The sequence below is a fragment of the Lithobates pipiens genome, unplaced genomic scaffold, assembly GCF_037356315.1.
Source record: "Lithobates pipiens isolate NorthernLeopardFrog02 unplaced genomic scaffold, aLitPip1_a1.2 Scaffold_22, whole genome shotgun sequence".
Taxonomy (NCBI): Eukaryota; Metazoa; Chordata; class Amphibia; order Anura; family Ranidae; genus Lithobates; species Lithobates pipiens.
Window position 1 is genome coordinate 105117433 of NW_027507784.1, and position 16800 is coordinate 105134232.

Below are 16800 nucleotides of genomic sequence, written 5' to 3' on the forward strand. Positions count from 1 at the left end.
TGGGTGGTGGGGATCATCACTGATTGTGGGACCGTTCCCAATACCAGCGGTCAGAGCAGCTGCTGATGCCATAGAGCGATCACTGCAGTGTGCAGGGCACGTCCTTCTCTCAGCTTTGCAGCCGTGGGAGGCTAAAGGCACTGAGGAAATGACAGGTGAAGGGAAGGTGGCAGGTGCAGGAGTAGATCAGGGTGTGCAAAGGCAGACGCACTGGAATTTTTCTTCCATTAGGTGGCGTGGACTTCCTCAGGGTAGAGTGCCCGCCTATTGCTCTTGTTTTTAAGTTCTTTGAGTTATTCCCTTATGCTAAATATCAGATGTGGCACTCCCTGTCCTTGGGTTTAGGTTGTTTAACCCCTTCCAGGGTCATATTTTGAGTGTGTGGGAATTAATGGCGATTTGACACCATCTTAACAAGTGGCCGGGGGTTTTCGGGACTTTGTACAAGAGGACCTGTCCCACTTAAACTGGACATGCTTGAAAGAAGACAATCTGAGCTGGGAGGAATGACTGGCCCTCTGGGAACTAAAGAAAGTGCCCAAGTTAATTATTAAGAAAAGAGACAAAGGAGGGAAAGTAGTCCTACTATCAGAAGAATACTATGAAAAAGAAATAAGAAAACAACTGAATGACAGTTCAACTTACAAAAAACGACCAACCCCTTCCCCACCATCGTGGAAGAGATAAATTTCAAACTAAGCCTCACACATGAAGAGAACCTTATATCAGAAAAAGAACTGGAATACTTAAAATGGGGTCCACTCAAAAAAAAATATTAAAAGCCAGCAGCTACAAATACTGCAGCTGCTGACTTTTAATAAATGGACACTTACCTGTCCAGGATGCCCGCGATGTCGGCAGCCAAAGCCGAGCAATAGCTCATCTGTCGGCTGCCCCCACCGTCATCCTCAGTAAGGGAATCAGGAAGCGAGGCTGCAATGCTTCACTTGGTAACTCAGTGGCTGCACCAGTGAGAGAAGAGGCTCCAATCCAAGCCATCGAGGCTCCCACACCGACAGTCTATGGCAGTGATGGCGAACCTTGGCACCCCAGATGTTTTGGAACTACATTTCCCATGATGCTCATGTACTCTGCAGTGTAGTTGAGCATCATGGGAAATGTAGTTCCAAAACATCTGGGGTGCCAAGGTTCGCCATCACTGGTCTATGGCATCAGCAGCTGCTCAGACCTCTGGTACTGAGAACGGCCCTGCAATCAATGGTGATCCCCACCACCCACACAACCGTGAGTAGCACTCAAGTGACACTTCCCTAACTGGGACCAACCCTATTAACTGACATAGTGCTTAACATCTCACTGAGGAGGTGGAGGGGAGACTGTGACTCCATCTAGTGTGCACTGGAGCTTCCTTCATCTGCCATCTCCTACTTATTGACATTTTCATAAAGTAAGGAACTGCACCTCCAGCCCTTTCAGTCATGCCACTTTCAGTGTAACAGTGTAACAATGTATATAATAGTTATTACCTACAAGGTCCTGGGTGAATGGTGAGAGCAGATATCCACAGTGTCTCCATATAGCCGTACACTGGCTGACACCACTGAGGTTTCCTGTAACCCCACTAAAACCTGATCTTCAGCTTTAATACTAGATTATCAATTTGAATTGAGCATATGCAGTGTATTGGTGAACCCGGGTATGTGTGTTTTTAGCAGCGGCAACGTTGTCCTATTTTTACCTCTTTTGTGTAGTCTGCCAATTTGATATTGTTTTAGATTTTTTAATTTGCTCTCAATAAAGTTTATTAACCTTAGGTTGAGACTGTGGTTGCCTTATTCCCCTCCTCCCCTCCAGAACTCCTACTGGTTCACTATCCACTTCTTGTTGACAGTTTTTTGTGTTCGGGAGTTGAAGGGATAGGTGTCACCTTCTCCGGTGACTCAGTACCTCCTATGGTGTTGGTATACACACTTATCCAGCACTTGGATTCTCTGGTGCCCTTATTTCTTTTATCATTGATGTTGCCCATCAATGCAGACTGATCAGTGCCCATCAATGCATCTTCATCAGTGCCCATCAATGCAGCCTCACCAGTGCCCATCAATGCCCATCAGCGCAGCCTGACCAGTGCCCATCAATGCAACCTCACCAGTGCCAATTAATGCAGCCTGATCAGTGCCCATCAGCACAGCCTCATCAGTGCTCATCAATGCAGCCTCACCAGTGTCCATCAATGCAGCCTGAACAGTGCCCATCAATGCAGCCTCACCAGTGCCCATCAGTACCCATGAATGCAGCCTCACCAGTGTCCATGAATGAAGCCTCACCAGTGCCCATGAATGCAATCCCACCAGTGCCCATCAGCACAGCCTGACCAGTGCCCATCAGCGCAGCCTGACCATTGCCCATCAATTCAGCCTCCCCAGTGCCCATCAGTACCCATGAATGCAGCCCCACCAGTGCCCATGAATGCAGGCCCATCAGCGCACCCTGACCAGTGCCTATCAGCACAGGCTGCCCAGTGCCCATCAATGCAGGCTCACCAGTGCCCATCAATGCAGCCTCAACAGTGTCCATCAGCACAGCCTGAGCAGTGCCCATCAGCGCAGCCTGACCAGTACCCATCAATGCCCATCAGCGCAGCCTGACCAGTGCCCATCAATGCAGCCTTGCCAGTGGCCATCATGCCCATCACTGCAGCCTGACCAGTGCCCATCAGTGCCGCCTGACCAGTGCCCATTAATGCAGCCTCACCAGTGCCCATCAATGCAGCATCACCAATGCCCATCAGCGCAGCCTGACCAGTGCAGGGGATCAGAGAGAGGAGAGGAGGAGGCGAGCTGGCCGGAGCATCACACAGAGCAGGGATCGCCCACTGGGACACATTGATTTGAATCGCCCGGTGTTCTATGGGCTTGCAGTCACACAAAGTCCCACCTCCTGGATCGGCTCCTGGGATAGACGTCACACGTCCCGGCATTGGACCAGTGTATTGTTTTTCAAAGGAGTCCATCTAGGAGGCAGGACTTTGTGTGACTCTCTGCAGATGTCCGGGGATTCAAATCAAAGCTGCCACACCGGGCCACACCAGTTTGACACCTCCAATGTATGGCACCCGGGGCGGACTGCCCCTGCCTACAGGTGTGCCATAATAAAAAGGAAGCTTCCTATGGTGGTGCACAGAGAATAGGAGGAGAGTGCTGGAGGAACCCATAAAGCAGGTAATTATAACATGTTTATTATTTTAATAAAAAGAAAAGGGTTATCCTTTACAACCACTTTAAAGTAGAAATGAAGGCAAGAGATTGTTTTCTACTTTGGATAGGGTAAGGAAGAGGGACATGCCCCCTTCTTCAGAGTTTTGTTCGGAAAAAGGAGGCATGTCTCCTGAAACACGTATGTTACCATACATTTGAACGAGAGGAGTTCTATTGATAGGCTGGCTTTTGCTTTCAGGGTTACTTAAAATGCTGCGATTCACAATTCGTTTGTGAGTATATTTTATATACCTATAGCTTTTAATAAAGTGCTGTGGATAACGCACTAGGCGTTTGCACCCTTTGTTTCATTTTGTTTGTGCAGTTACAAGCCTCCCTTACTCTATCCAGAATAAAAAAGAAAAAAAAGTTTTGCCTTTAGTTCTACTTCCTCTTGATTTCCTCTTGGATACAGTAAACTCTTTAACAGCTTGTACAAGGAAAATGAAATAAGACAATTCCTTATGTCAGCTATTTGCTAACTTTCCCTGTGAATGTAACAATCTGATAAAATATGATGTCATGCATTCTGTATACATTGATATTGCAGTACAAGATTTACTAAGCCTGTATGCCTCATTTTATTAGGTTACATGTAAAAAATATGCCCTTCCTCTCCTCTCCACTGCCAGTAGTACTGTAACTTTCTCAGAATTCCATAAGAATTTTCCAAGTCCACAATGGCATTTAAAGCAGTGTTAAATGCAAAACCTAAAAAGTGATATAAAGCAGCTTACCAATCATTATATGTGGTGACTGCATTTGTTTTCTTTTTTAGGCTTTTTCCCCTCTGCTTTCCCCTGGTGATCTGGCCAGTAACACACTTCCTGTATTAGAGTGCCCCCACTCTGGATGAAGGAGCACAGGGGGCACCTTTGGACAGCTTCATTGTCAGTCTAGCGGGAGGGGAGTGTTAGATATACTAGCAGATTTAAATACACTAACAAATTGAAGCCAAACTTCAGTTCAAACTGCAGTTACAGCAAACTGTTTTTTTTCCTTTTTGGATAAAGGTTTTATATGAATAAATAAAAGCTGATCAGAAGCACCCCTGTTAGTGTAAAATGGTTTGTCTCACCCCTGTAACACATACATCTTGAAGAAAGTTTTTTTCTTTTGAAATACAACAGCTGTACTGGCTGGATCTCCAGATGAAAATAAAAGAAGTTCTAAAAAAGAAAACGAATGCAGACATCACATCTACGATTTGGTAAGCTGCAATATAATAAAAAAATACATGTTTTCTTTTAGGTTTAATGCTACTTTAAGTGAGAAAAGTCTTGGCAGTCATGATGATATGAACTGATATCTGCACATATTATGATGCAGATTATGACATTTCATAGCTGGCAGGCATAACAGAATGTAAAATACAGAATTAAAATGTTCCCAATCACCCGAAAAAAACAGCACAAGTATTTTACAAAATGAATTAGTACTATCTAGAACCATCTTTAGCCACCAGGCAACATCGCAAAATATTTTACATTGTAAAAACATTTGCTGGCCATATATGGCACACACTTTTGTTTTAATATTTGCAGCAAAGAGTAAGGCATCACTTTTAAAAGTCTTCTCATGTATTTTTTTTTGTTTAAATCAAGTAAATTTAAGTATAAGGCATTACAATGCACAGACAGTCGGCCATTTAGCCTTCAGTAGCAAGAAAAATACCCGTCAATACATATAATCTCCACACCAGCTGTACAACTTTCTGTATAGAGAACAGTATGTATTTCCAATGGTTAATACCTCATACCTATACTCCAAAGAATAAAAAACAAGTATATAACATACAACTAAACATCTTGGAATACTATAAATCTTACATGAATAGCTAATGATCTAGCAGAATTTACCTTCTGAATTATTATCAATTCTATTCTTACTTTAAAATAATAAGTAGAAACCACAGGACTATAGAATACCCTATGTATTAGTACAGCTACTTTTATGTCTGTAACAATTTATCAAGAACAAGTTGTGGAGGTGTACCCCCGGTGTGTTCAGCCAACATTGCCAGATACTCACAAATTTAGTTGGATAATTCCTGTGATAGTGTGTCTTTCACGAACAAGTATGTTGTACAAGTATGTACTGCCTGGATCCACTGTTTGTCGGAGATTGTGCAGAGTCAAAACCTTGCTATCAATTTTCTGGCTAAGTATAATAGCCGAATAAGAGCTATATAAATAGGAGGGGAATATAATTATCACGGTAGGTTGCATTATATAAAAGCTGTACACAGGATATAAAACGTGTTTCTGAGCCAAACATTATGTAATACCAGCCACAGGTATCCTCACTTGACGCTGTCAAAAGCTTTGGCAGCGTCGATGGGAGTAAATGGCTCTGTTTCCTGGATTGTCTACTGGAATTTTAATGTTTAAAAACAGCCTCCAAATATTTAAAGCCGGGGATCTGGCCAGGGTAAATCCAGACTGGTCCAAATGTAGCAGCCTGAAGATAACCCCTGCCAATCTGGTAGCCAACACCCAGACCAGTAGCTTAACGTCATATTTAAGTAACGAAATAGACCTATATGAATCAGGCTGTAAAGCAGGGGTGCCCAACCTTTTGAAGAGTGAGGGCCACTTAAGCAACTTGGTAACTGGTTGCGGGCCACAATGAGTGGAGTGGGTGGGTGGCATGTCCGGGTCCACTCTGCATTTGCAGAGCGGACACAGACGCAGCCCAAGATACTTTTTGGCGGATCGTATTGGAGGTAGAACACAAGTCGGTTTATGTCTGCCACTACTTCGAGGTGAATGGAGGGTCCAATTGGTTGGACTGTCGGACTGACCCTGTGAAAGGGGCCCAAGGCTGCTTTTACACTGATGCACTATGGTTTACCCACACCACGTAGCAACGCAGTGTACCTTTGAATTTCCTGCAGTTTGCAATGGACTTCTATTATATTCTGCAGGTTTGGTGCACTTTCAGAAAGCTCAAACTCGCAGGTAAGAATAGAAGTCAATGGCTCAGTGCAGGTAACCTGCAGGTAAACTGCTCTGCACCTACAGATCAGTTTGAAAGCAGCCCAGTAACCACTGCAGAATAGATATGCCCATATATACACTGTGATTTTAGTAATAAACTGACCTTTAATAACAGTATTCTTTCTATTCTATCCCAGAGCAGGAGGTCGCGGGCCACATCAGAGGGCTCCGCGGGCCACATGCGGCCCCCGGGCCACTGGTTGGGCACCCCTTTTGTAAAGGATCCTTGCCAGGCTTACGGAGTACCACCACTTCTACTTCATTCACTGAAAAGGGTAGACAACTATTCTCAAAGGCATCATTCAGTGTTTTCAGAAGGACAGGCAAAAGAGTTTTGCCATACTTTTTATATGTTTCAGCTGGTAAACCATCTGCTCCCAGGGGCTTACTGTTGGCCATCTGTGTCGCTCTTAGGGAAAGATCCTCTAGTGTAAGAGGAGCATTTAACATATGGAAGTCCTTCTGTTTAATTAGTGGGAGGGAGTATTGATCCAAAAACAAAAACTTTTCCTTTTCCTTTGTAGAAATCTTAAAAAAAAAAATGAGAAAAGACTGAGGAAATTTGATCTTGGCTATAAACCGCCTCACTGGTTAAGGTCTGAATAGCGCCCACATTGGAAACATCCTGTTGGGCACAGGCTATTACTGCTAATAAATTGCCTGTATTTTCCCCTTCATTGAGGTAATGCTGCTGTATAAAAAAATTTTTATTTTCAGCTGCTGTAATGGAAACTTGCTGATATAGGGCTTGGGGCTCTAACCATTTATGTTCAGTCTACTGTGGGGTTAGTGAGGTACATCTCTTCTGCCTTTCCAGCCTTACCAAGCACAAGATTTTGCCAATCTTTGGTTTTAGTTTTAATAGCAGAAATCTGTTTAATAATGAGTCCCCCCTAAGATGAGCTTTTAGGGCATCCCAGACCACTGTGGGCGTAGCTGTATCTCGATTGCATTTTAGAAACTCTGAGTATGGGATCAGATTCTGGGAATAACGTGAACCAAAAGAGATGAACTTTCCATAACTTAATCTTATGGGTGTTAGAAATAATAACAATCACATAGGAAGGGAATCATCAGATATTTTATGGGGAGCATATGCTAGAGGCAACTATAGACTGTGCAGATGAATTGCCCCAACACATATCTATGTGCGATAAAGCTTTGTAAGTTGCAGAGTAACAAGAACAACATTTCATATTGGGATCTGAAAGCAGTGGCGGCTGGTGGGGTTTTCATTTGGGTGGGCGGCAAACAAGCACCCCCCTTCTGGGCGATGGGATTGAAAGACATCCAGCCTAGCACTGCCCACTTGGCCCGTGGTACTCACAGACACCCCCCCTCCAGCCTACTGTCATGGTTATGCAGTGATCTTCCTGTGGTTGCTTACCCCCCCTCATGTGTTCTAAGAGGCCAGCCACTTCCACCTGGTGGTTTTTATAACCTCTCCTCTAAGCATGGCTCCATCCCAGGCCCTATCAGGGAACCCTATATTAACCTGTGCACTGCAAGCCAACAGTGCTGATCAAACATTGTGTATTCATTGTGTGTTTGGCTTCCTGGTTCCTGCTTGCCGTGTGCTCTATGTTTGACTCTGTTACCGACCTTGGCGTGGTCTCAACAATTCCTGTCTGCTTGTGACCTTGACCTTTTGCATGTCCCTGACCATCCCTGTCTGCCTGTGACCCTGAACCTTTGGCGTGTACTCTGTTTTTCCGGTCTGCTAGTTGCCCTGACCTCTACCGTATTCCCTTACTATCCTTGTCATTCCAGCCTGCTGCTTCCTTCTCCTGTAGTTTACTGTGAGCGTGAGTGGTGAGACCCTAGGGGCCGCAACCTGGAGCCAGACTGCAGCGAAGTCCATCCTCACCACTGGAGGCTCTGGCGAACACCCGCTGGCTCTTAGACTCCAAGCCCTGGGGAATCTATGCTCCAGCTCCCATTGGGATCTGTGTTAGTGATCCTGTAGACCTGTGTCCTGAATCTCCCTGGGTACAATCCGCAGCAGTCAGTCCTAAGGTCCACTACCTAGCGGTGCACTTCCAACTCCTACAGAGTGCATCTGTCACCTGGTCTCAGGTGACCTGACACCTACCCAATCTAGGGTTGGGTCGTTCTCTCCCCCTTTTTACATACTGTAATTACAGATTGTCAATATTGCTTGTATGTTGAGCCTTCCTGTCAAAAGTATATTGTATGTGCCATGTAAATACTAACCACAGCATAAAAATTAGAGTTACGCTTACCGGTAACGTCTTTTCCAGTAGTCTTTCAGGACAGCCACTATGAGAGATAGACTCCTCCTCTTCCTCTGAAAACACTGCGCCAGCCCATAAATTCTTACTTCCCCTGCCGGACCTCAGTTTATATCGAGATTACCTCCGGCCAGCTGGGGAGACACAAGAACACATTAATAACATATTTATCAAATACCATTATCTTGCTGCGCTCTGGTCTTTTGTAAGACTCCCCCCAAATTTCGGGTGGGAACTAGGGCTGTCCTGAAAGACTACTGGAAAAGACGTTACCGGTAAGCGTAACTCTAATTTTCCCTAATCGTCTTTCAGGACAGCCACTATGAGAGGATAAACGAGCACTTACCAGTTAGGGTGGGACTACAGCTTGCAAAACCTTTCGCCCAAAGGTCTGCTCACCTGCCGACACCAGATCCACTCTGTAGTGTTTTACGAAAGTGGAATAGCTGGACCATGTTGCTGCTCTGCAAATCTGCTCTGGCGTTGCTCCCGCTCTTTCTGCCTGGGAGGCTGCCATAGCTCTAGTGGAGTGTGCTTTAATACCCACTGGGATTTCTTTCCCTGCAACTGAATAAGCCTGCTCGATGGCTACTCTGAGCCATCTAGCAATAGTGCGTCGGGACGCTTTACAACCTTTTCTGGCCCCGGAAAACAAAACAAATAAGGAATCTGACCTTCTGAATGTCTTGGTCAGTTCCAGATAGTGTAGGATACATCTCCTAACATCCAAATAATGAAATTTTAGTTCCTTCTCACCGGAGGGATTGGGACAAAAAGAGGGCAAAACTATTTCCTGGCTTCTATGAAAGCTGGATGCCACTTTCGGCAAAAAGGCCGGATCGGTCTTTAAAACTATCCGGTCCGGAAAAATAACGCAAAAGGGAGCCCTGACTGATAAGGCCTCCATCTCACTGACCCTCCTGGCAGTTGTTACTGCTACCAGAAACACTGTCTTCAGAGTAAGCTCTCTCAGAAAACACTCCTTTAAAGGCTCAAAGGGGGGTCCAGTTAAGCTCTGTAAAACTAAAGATAAATCCCATCTGGGAAAGGACAGACCCTGGACCGGTCTCTGTCTGGACAGGGCCCTAAAGAACCTGACTACCCATGGGTTGGCAGCCAAATGATCTTCCAAATAAACACTGAGGGCTGATACTTGACCCCTGAGGGTACTAATGGATAAGCCTTTATCTGCCCCACATTGTAAAAATTCCAAAACTGCGGAGGAGCTCCGTACTGGGAAAGAGCTCTCTGCGCACCACTTGTTGAAATGTAACCAGACCTTTTCATAGATCTGGCGAGTTTCCTTCTTCCTACTGTCCAGGAGGGTAGAAACTAGTCTCTCTGAAAATCCTTATGGAAACCAGCTGGTTGCTCTGAAGAGAGGCCACCGCTCTGTCCAGCTTTTGTACCTTTTCTCTTGGTAGAAAAACTCTCAACAGTGTTGAGTCCAACAGGAAACCTAGATAGGAGATCTGTTGTGAGGGGATCAGGCTGGACTTTTCCAAGTTCAGAAGCCACCCCAGGTCTGTAAGGACCCCTTTGGTTAGATCGAGATCCTTGACCAACTGTTTTGGGGATGCTGCAAATAAAAGCAGGTCGTCCACGTAGGCTATTATACATATCCCCTGGAGCCGAAGTAAGGCCATGGCTTCTGCCAGGACCTTGGTAAAAATGTGGGGTGCAGAGGATAGCCCGAATGGCAGGGCCTGAAACTGAAAATGTACTGTTTCTCCCCCTAAATCTATGGCAAGGCGTAGAAACTTCTGCGAGGCCTTCGCTATAGGGATGTGTAAATACGCGTCCCTTAGGTCCAGAGATACCATGAAACAGTTGCGGGGCAGAAGAGCCCTTACTGAAAAGATCAACTCCATGCGGAATCTTTTGTATGTCACTGAAGCATTCAGGGGCTTTAAGTTCAGAATCAATCTGAACTTTCCTGAGGGTTTTTTCACTACGAAGATGTGAGAATAAAACCCCCTTCCCTCTTCTGCTTTTGGGACCCTGAGAATAACATCCTGATTCTCCAATTCCCTCAGAGCTTCTAGCAAGGCCTCGGCCTTTACCATGCACCTGGGTAGATGCGTGACAAGGAGCCTTTGAGGGGGTGGTCTTTAGAATTCCAAGAGGTACCCCCTTCTTATTACCCCTAAAATAAATTGATTGGGGTATATTGTCTCCCACTGTGGTAGAAAGGCCCCCAGTCTTCCTCCCACTGTAGCTGGAATGTCACTGGGTTTTACGGGGCTGGACAGGAGGGCGAAAAATCGCCCCTCCTCTGCCCCTGCCTTTTTGGGCCAGGTTTTCTTTTTCCCCTCTGGTTTAGGGGTTTCCCTACGCCCTTGCGGACTAAACCCCTTTTTAGTTTGTGCGGGGTTTTTCCGTTTAAGAAGAAAGGATTTTTTCCTGTCCGCTGTCCGGTCTAGAACAGTCTCTAGCCCTGGGCCAAAAAGGAGGTCCCCCGTCAGGGGTATCCCACATAGTTTTATCTTGGAGGCATTATCCCCTGGCCATGTTTTTAACCAGAGGGCCCTTCTGGCCGAATTTGGTAGAGCCGCCGTTCTGCCCGACATGCGGACGGACTCAGCAGAGGCATCTGCTATGTAAGTGATCCCTCGCAGCATAGTAGGGAAGGATGACAGAATGGTTTCCTTATCTGTGCCTGCCTCAATATGTTGTTGGATCTGTGAGAGCCAGTGCTCTAAATTGCGAGCAACAACTGTAACTGCCATTTCAGGCTTTAGATTGCCGATAGCCGAGTCCCACGTTTTTTTAAGCAGAGAGTCAATCCTTTTGTCCATGACATCTGCCAAGGCCCCCATGTCTTCAAACGCCAAATCTGTGTGTCTGGAGACCTGGGAAAAAGCGACATCCAATTTGGGATTTTTATTCCAAAGGCATGCCGGGACCTCTGAAAATGGGAACCTTCTTTTGAGGGATCTAGATAAAAAGGGTTTTCTCTCCGGATCCTGCCACTCCTTTATAACTGTTTCCATTAAAACTTCGTGCACTGGAAACACCCTTCTTTTTGGTTCCCCCAAACCTGAATACATTTGGTCATGCAGGGTTAGGGGCTTTTTATCCGTCTGGATACCGAGGGTTGCATAAATTGCCTTTAAGAGGTCCTCTACCTCATCAAGGGATAATTTATATCTGGAGGCTTTCCTGGACCCCCCCGTCCTGGTCCTCCCCCTCTGAACCCTCCTGGGAATCGGAAGAGGAACTGTCTGGAAGTTCCCTACCTGTCCCTGAAGGGCCTGCAACCTCTGTCCCCCCTGTACTAGCAGGTTGGACCGGAGCAGAACTCTGTGCTAGAGGTGGGGTTGTATCCTGGGGAGATGGACCCGTGGGAAGCTGAAATTTTTCAAAAAGGGACCTAAAAGAAGAGAAGGTGGACGAGAGCTCTTTGACTGAAGCTGCTAGTCCTGACTCCTGTTCAGATTCCCTTTCCCTAACGAGGGAGTCAATACAGCCTTTGCACAACACTTTAGTCCAAGATTCCCCTAAAATGTCCCTACAGGAGGCACACTTCTTTTTAGAGCTATGCGTAGACCTAGTTTTTTCCGTAGCTTTCTAAAAAAAAAAAAAGGAAAAAAGAAAAAACAGAAAAAGACAAAGTCAATCCAAAGCTCGGGATACAACCCTGGGAGTGCACTAGACCCTTTTTTAAAAGAAGGAATCTGAGCCTCCCCTCCCCCCTGGCCACCCAGGGGGTCTGCCCCCCCCCCATGATAGAACCATACATTGGGGTGGGGGGATCCTAGATAGAGAGTACCCCTCCCCAGGGTGCTCTTACCTTAGGAATGCTGGAGATAGAGTCTGTTGTTTGAGCCTCAGCTTCCGACATGACTGCAGGTGGCTGCTTACTACAGAGTTCCACGCTGCCTGTGCGCGTTCTGAACTCATCTCCAGCTTGTGCCCGGTCCTCCTATCAGCTCCACGACCCGGAACCGGAAGTCGATCGTATTCAAGGTCAAGCCTTCGTTTCCGCCGGATACGACGTCGCCCGTCGTTCGGCCCGCTCGGTTCAAAGAAAAAAAAAGTACCTTGTACAGGGAAATCAGAAGCCACCCCAGGTCTGTAAGGACCCCTTTGGTTAGATCGAGATCCTTGACCAACTGTTTTGGGGATGCTGCAAATAAAAGCAGGTCGTCCACGTAGGCTATTATACATATCCCCTGGAGCCGAAGTAAGGCCATGGCTTCTGCCAGGACCTTGGTAAAAATGTGGGGTGCAGAGGATAGCCCGAATGGCAGGGCCTGAAACTGAAAATGTACTGTTTCTCCCCCTAAATCTATGGCAAGGCGTAGAAACTTCTGCGAGGCCTTCGCTATAGGGATGTGTAAATACGCGTCCCTTAGGTCCAGAGATACCATGAAACAGTTGCGGGGCAGAAGAGCCCTTACTGAAAAGATCAACTCCATGCGGAATCTTTTGTATGTCACTGAAGCATTCAGGGGCTTTAAGTTCAGAATCAATCTGAACTTTCCTGAGGGTTTTTTCACTACGAAGATGTGAGAATAAAACCCCCTTCCCTCTTCTGCTTTTGGGACCCTGAGAATAACATCCTGATTCTCCAATTCCCTCAGAGCTTCTAGCAAGGCCTCGGCCTTTACCATGCACCTGGGTAGATGCGTGACAAGGAGCCTTTGAGGGGGTGGTCTTTAGAATTCCAAGAGGTACCCCCTTCTTATTACCCCTAAAATAAATTGATTGGGGTATATTGTCTCCCACTGTGGTAGAAAGGCCCCCAGTCTTCCTCCCACTGTAGCTGGAATGTCACTGGGTTTTACGGGGCTGGACAGGAGGGCGAAAAATCGCCCCTCCTCTGCCCCTGCCTTTTTGGGCCAGGTTTTCTTTTTCCCCTCTGGTTTAGGGGTTTCCCTACGCCCTTGCGGACTAAACCCCTTTTTAGTTTGTGCGGGGTTTTTCCGTTTAAGAAGAAAGGATTTTTTCCTGTCCGCTGTCCGGTCTAGAACAGTCTCTAGCCCTGGGCCAAAAAGGAGGTCCCCCGTCAGGGGTATCCCACATAGTTTTATCTTGGAGGCATTATCCCCTGGCCATGTTTTTAACCAGAGGGCCCTTCTGGCCGAATTTGGTAGAGCCGCCGTTCTGCCCGACATGCGGACGGACTCAGCAGAGGCATCTGCTATGTAAGTGATCCCTCGCAGCATAGTAGGGAAGGATGACAGAATGGTTTCCTTATCTGTGCCTGCCTCAATATGTTGTTGGATCTGTGAGAGCCAGTGCTCTAAATTGCGAGCAACAACTGTAACTGCCATTTCAGGCTTTAGATTGCCGATAGCCGAGTCCCACGTTTTTTTAAGCAGAGAGTCAATCCTTTTGTCCATGACATCTGCCAAGGCCCCCATGTCTTCAAACGCCAAATCTGTGTGTCTGGAGACCTGGGAAAAAGCGACATCCAATTTGGGATTTTTATTCCAAAGGCATGCCGGGACCTCTGAAAATGGGAACCTTCTTTTGAGGGATCTAGATAAAAAGGGTTTTCTCTCCGGATCCTGCCACTCCTTTATAACTGTTTCCATTAAAACTTCGTGCACTGGAAACACCCTTCTTTTTGGTTCCCCCAAACCTGAATACATTTGGTCATGCAGGGTTAGGGGCTTTTTATCCGTCTGGATACCGAGGGTTGCATAAATTGCCTTTAAGAGGTCCTCTACCTCATCAAGGGATAATTTATATCTGGAGGCTTTCCTGGACCCCCCCGTCCTGGTCCTCCCCCTCTGAACCCTCCTGGGAATCGGAAGAGGAACTGTCTGGAAGTTCCCTACCTGTCCCTGAAGGGCCTGCAACCTCTGTCCCCCCTGTACTAGCAGGTTGGACCGGAGCAGAACTCTGTGCTAGAGGTGGGGTTGTATCCTGGGGAGATGGACCCGTGGGAAGCTGAAATTTTTCAAAAAGGGACCTAAAAGAAGAGAAGGTGGACGAGAGCTCTTTGACTGAAGCTGCTAGTCCTGACTCCTGTTCAGAATCCCTTTCCCTAACGAGGGAGTCAATACAGCCTTTGCACAACACTTTAGTCCAAGATTCCCCTAAAATGTCCCTACAGGAGGCACACTTCTTTTTAGAGCTATGCGTAGACCTAGTTTTTTCCGTAGCTTTCTAAAAAAAAAAAAAGGAAAAAAGAAAAAACAGAAAAAGACAAAGTCAATCCAAAGCTCGGGATACAACCCTGGGAGTGCACTAGACCCTTTTTTAAAAGAAGGAATCTGAGCCTCCCCTCCCCCCTGGCCACCCAGGGGGTCTGCCCCCCCCCATGATAGAACCATACATTGGGGTGGGGGGATCCTAGATAGAGAGTACCCCTCCCCAGGGTGCTCTTACCTTAGGAATGCTGGAGATAGAGTCTGTTGTTTGAGCCTCAGCTTCCGACATGACTGCAGGTGGCTGCTTACTACAGAGTTCCACGCTGCCTGTGCGCGTTCTGAACTCATCTCCAGCTTGTGCCCGGTCCTCCTATCAGCTCCACGACCCGGAACCGGAAGTCGATCGTATTCAAGGTCAAGCCTTCGTTTCCGCCGGATACGACGTCGCCCGTCGTTCGGCCCGCTCGGTTCAAAGAAAAAAAAAGTACCTTGTACAGGGAAATCTTTCGAACGGCTTGCCAGCTGCGTCCCTGTAGACGCGATAGGAGTCCCCCACGACCTGAAGCCGCACTCGACTCGGAAGGGGTGGCAGTACCTGGTGAGGTAAGTAAACCGTTCGACCCGCCCGACATGCGGACGTTGGTTTCGAACGGTTTGAACCCAGCTTTCTCCAAATGAAGCCCCTGCTTCTTTCAACCGGGTTCTTTAATGAAAAAATGGCCACAGCCTCCCCGACTGATCGGCCTGGTTCCTTGTACAGTGTCTCCCCGCCGGAGGAATCACTAATAACTGAGGTCCGGCAGGGGAAGTAAGAATTTATGGGCTGGCGCAGTGTTTCCAGAGGAAGAGGAGGAGTCTATCTCTCATAGTGGCTGTCCTGAAAGACGATTAGGGAAAAGCCATTCACAACTCTGCCCCCAGCTACATCACCAATCTTGTCTCCAAATATCACCCAAACTGTCTTCTCAAGACCTACTACTCTCAAGCTCCCTTGCCTCCTCCTCCCATGCTCGTCTCCAGGATTTCTCCAGAGCCTCTCCCATCCTCTGGAACTCTCTACCTCAACCTGTCCAGCTAGCTACTACTCTAGCTGCCTTCAGGCAATGCCTGAAAAACCATCACTTCAGGGAAGGCTATCACACCTCCAACTAATCTTTTACCCCTTTCATTGGCTCATTCCCCTCAGTTACAACCTTTTGTATCACCTGCCCTACCCTATTAGATTGTAAGCTCTTCTAAACAGGGCCTCTTAAATTCTCTTGTACTTTACTGTATTGTAACTGTATTGTCTCCCTTTTATATTGTAAAGTGCTGCATAAACTGTTGGTGCTATATAAATTCTGTATAACAATAATAATGTTGAAAGTTAACCCATCTGTAGTTGTTCTTGGTTCTGGGAGAAAAGACTTACCTTCTGATATTGTTTCTGCAATAGAAGACCATATAAGCTTGATACTCACAGAATGTTACAGGCGTCTTATAAATATGTAGTGGAAATCTTGCATGACTTGAAGAACAGGATGCAAAGGTTGTACAGTATATGTTATCAGGAAATTCGTAATAAACTCTGTTTACTCTGGAGGATTACTGGAATGAAGTTTATTAAAATGAATCTTGGAATCTTGTAATAATTTCAACAAATTTCAATGGCAGAGGTTAATGACACTTTAGCCTTTAGTATTCCTGTATAGTTGCTTTAGGTCATTGATTTCCAAATGCAGCTCAGATTGGGAAAATTAGAACAATTAAAGTTTTGTCTCATTAAATGTCACTGATGCAAGCTTGATTGTTGGTTATACATAGTTGATAACATTTAAAAGTTTTTAGGTGTAACCCCTGAAGAGAATAAGTAGAAAAAATGATGAACTCAGGCTGCTTTCACACTGAAAACGTCGGGCGTTAGCGGTAAAGTGTTGCTCGTTTTAGCGATGCTTTACTGTTGCTCAAGCGGCGCTCTTGCGCTGGTTTTTGGCCGTAAGCCCCAAAAAGGGTTTAAAAACTCCTGTGTTGCAACGCTTCCCATTTATTGCAATGGGCAGGGGCATTTTGGAGGCACTGTATACAGTGCTCCCAAACCGCCCCAAAGAAGTTGCTTACAGGACTTTTTCCCGACGTCCCACAAGCGCACCACCCAGGTGTAAAAGCACACATTGTAATAAATGGGAGGCAGTTTTTGGGCGCTTTACAGGCGCTATTTCTAGTGCTAAAATGCCTGCCTCAATGTGAA

At 46.4% G+C, this 16800-nt stretch overlaps 1 protein-coding gene across 2 annotated transcripts in view; it reads right to left on the minus strand.

Annotated features, from left to right (window-relative positions):
* The window catches only part of LOC143924029 (intelectin-1-like), a 73114-nt gene extending 57039 nt beyond the window's left edge, over positions 1-16075 (minus strand). The window contains exons 1-2 of one of the 2 annotated variants that reach the window (XM_077448055.1): positions 15985-16075; positions 5250-5402 (exon numbers count right to left, since the gene is read on the minus strand). The gene's annotated coding sequence lies outside the window, so the exon portion shown is untranslated. The remainder of the gene's footprint in view (positions 1-5249; positions 5403-15984) is intronic. The other variant, XM_077448056.1, reaches the window with a different exon arrangement.
* Positions 16076-16800: the final 725 nt, after the last annotated feature.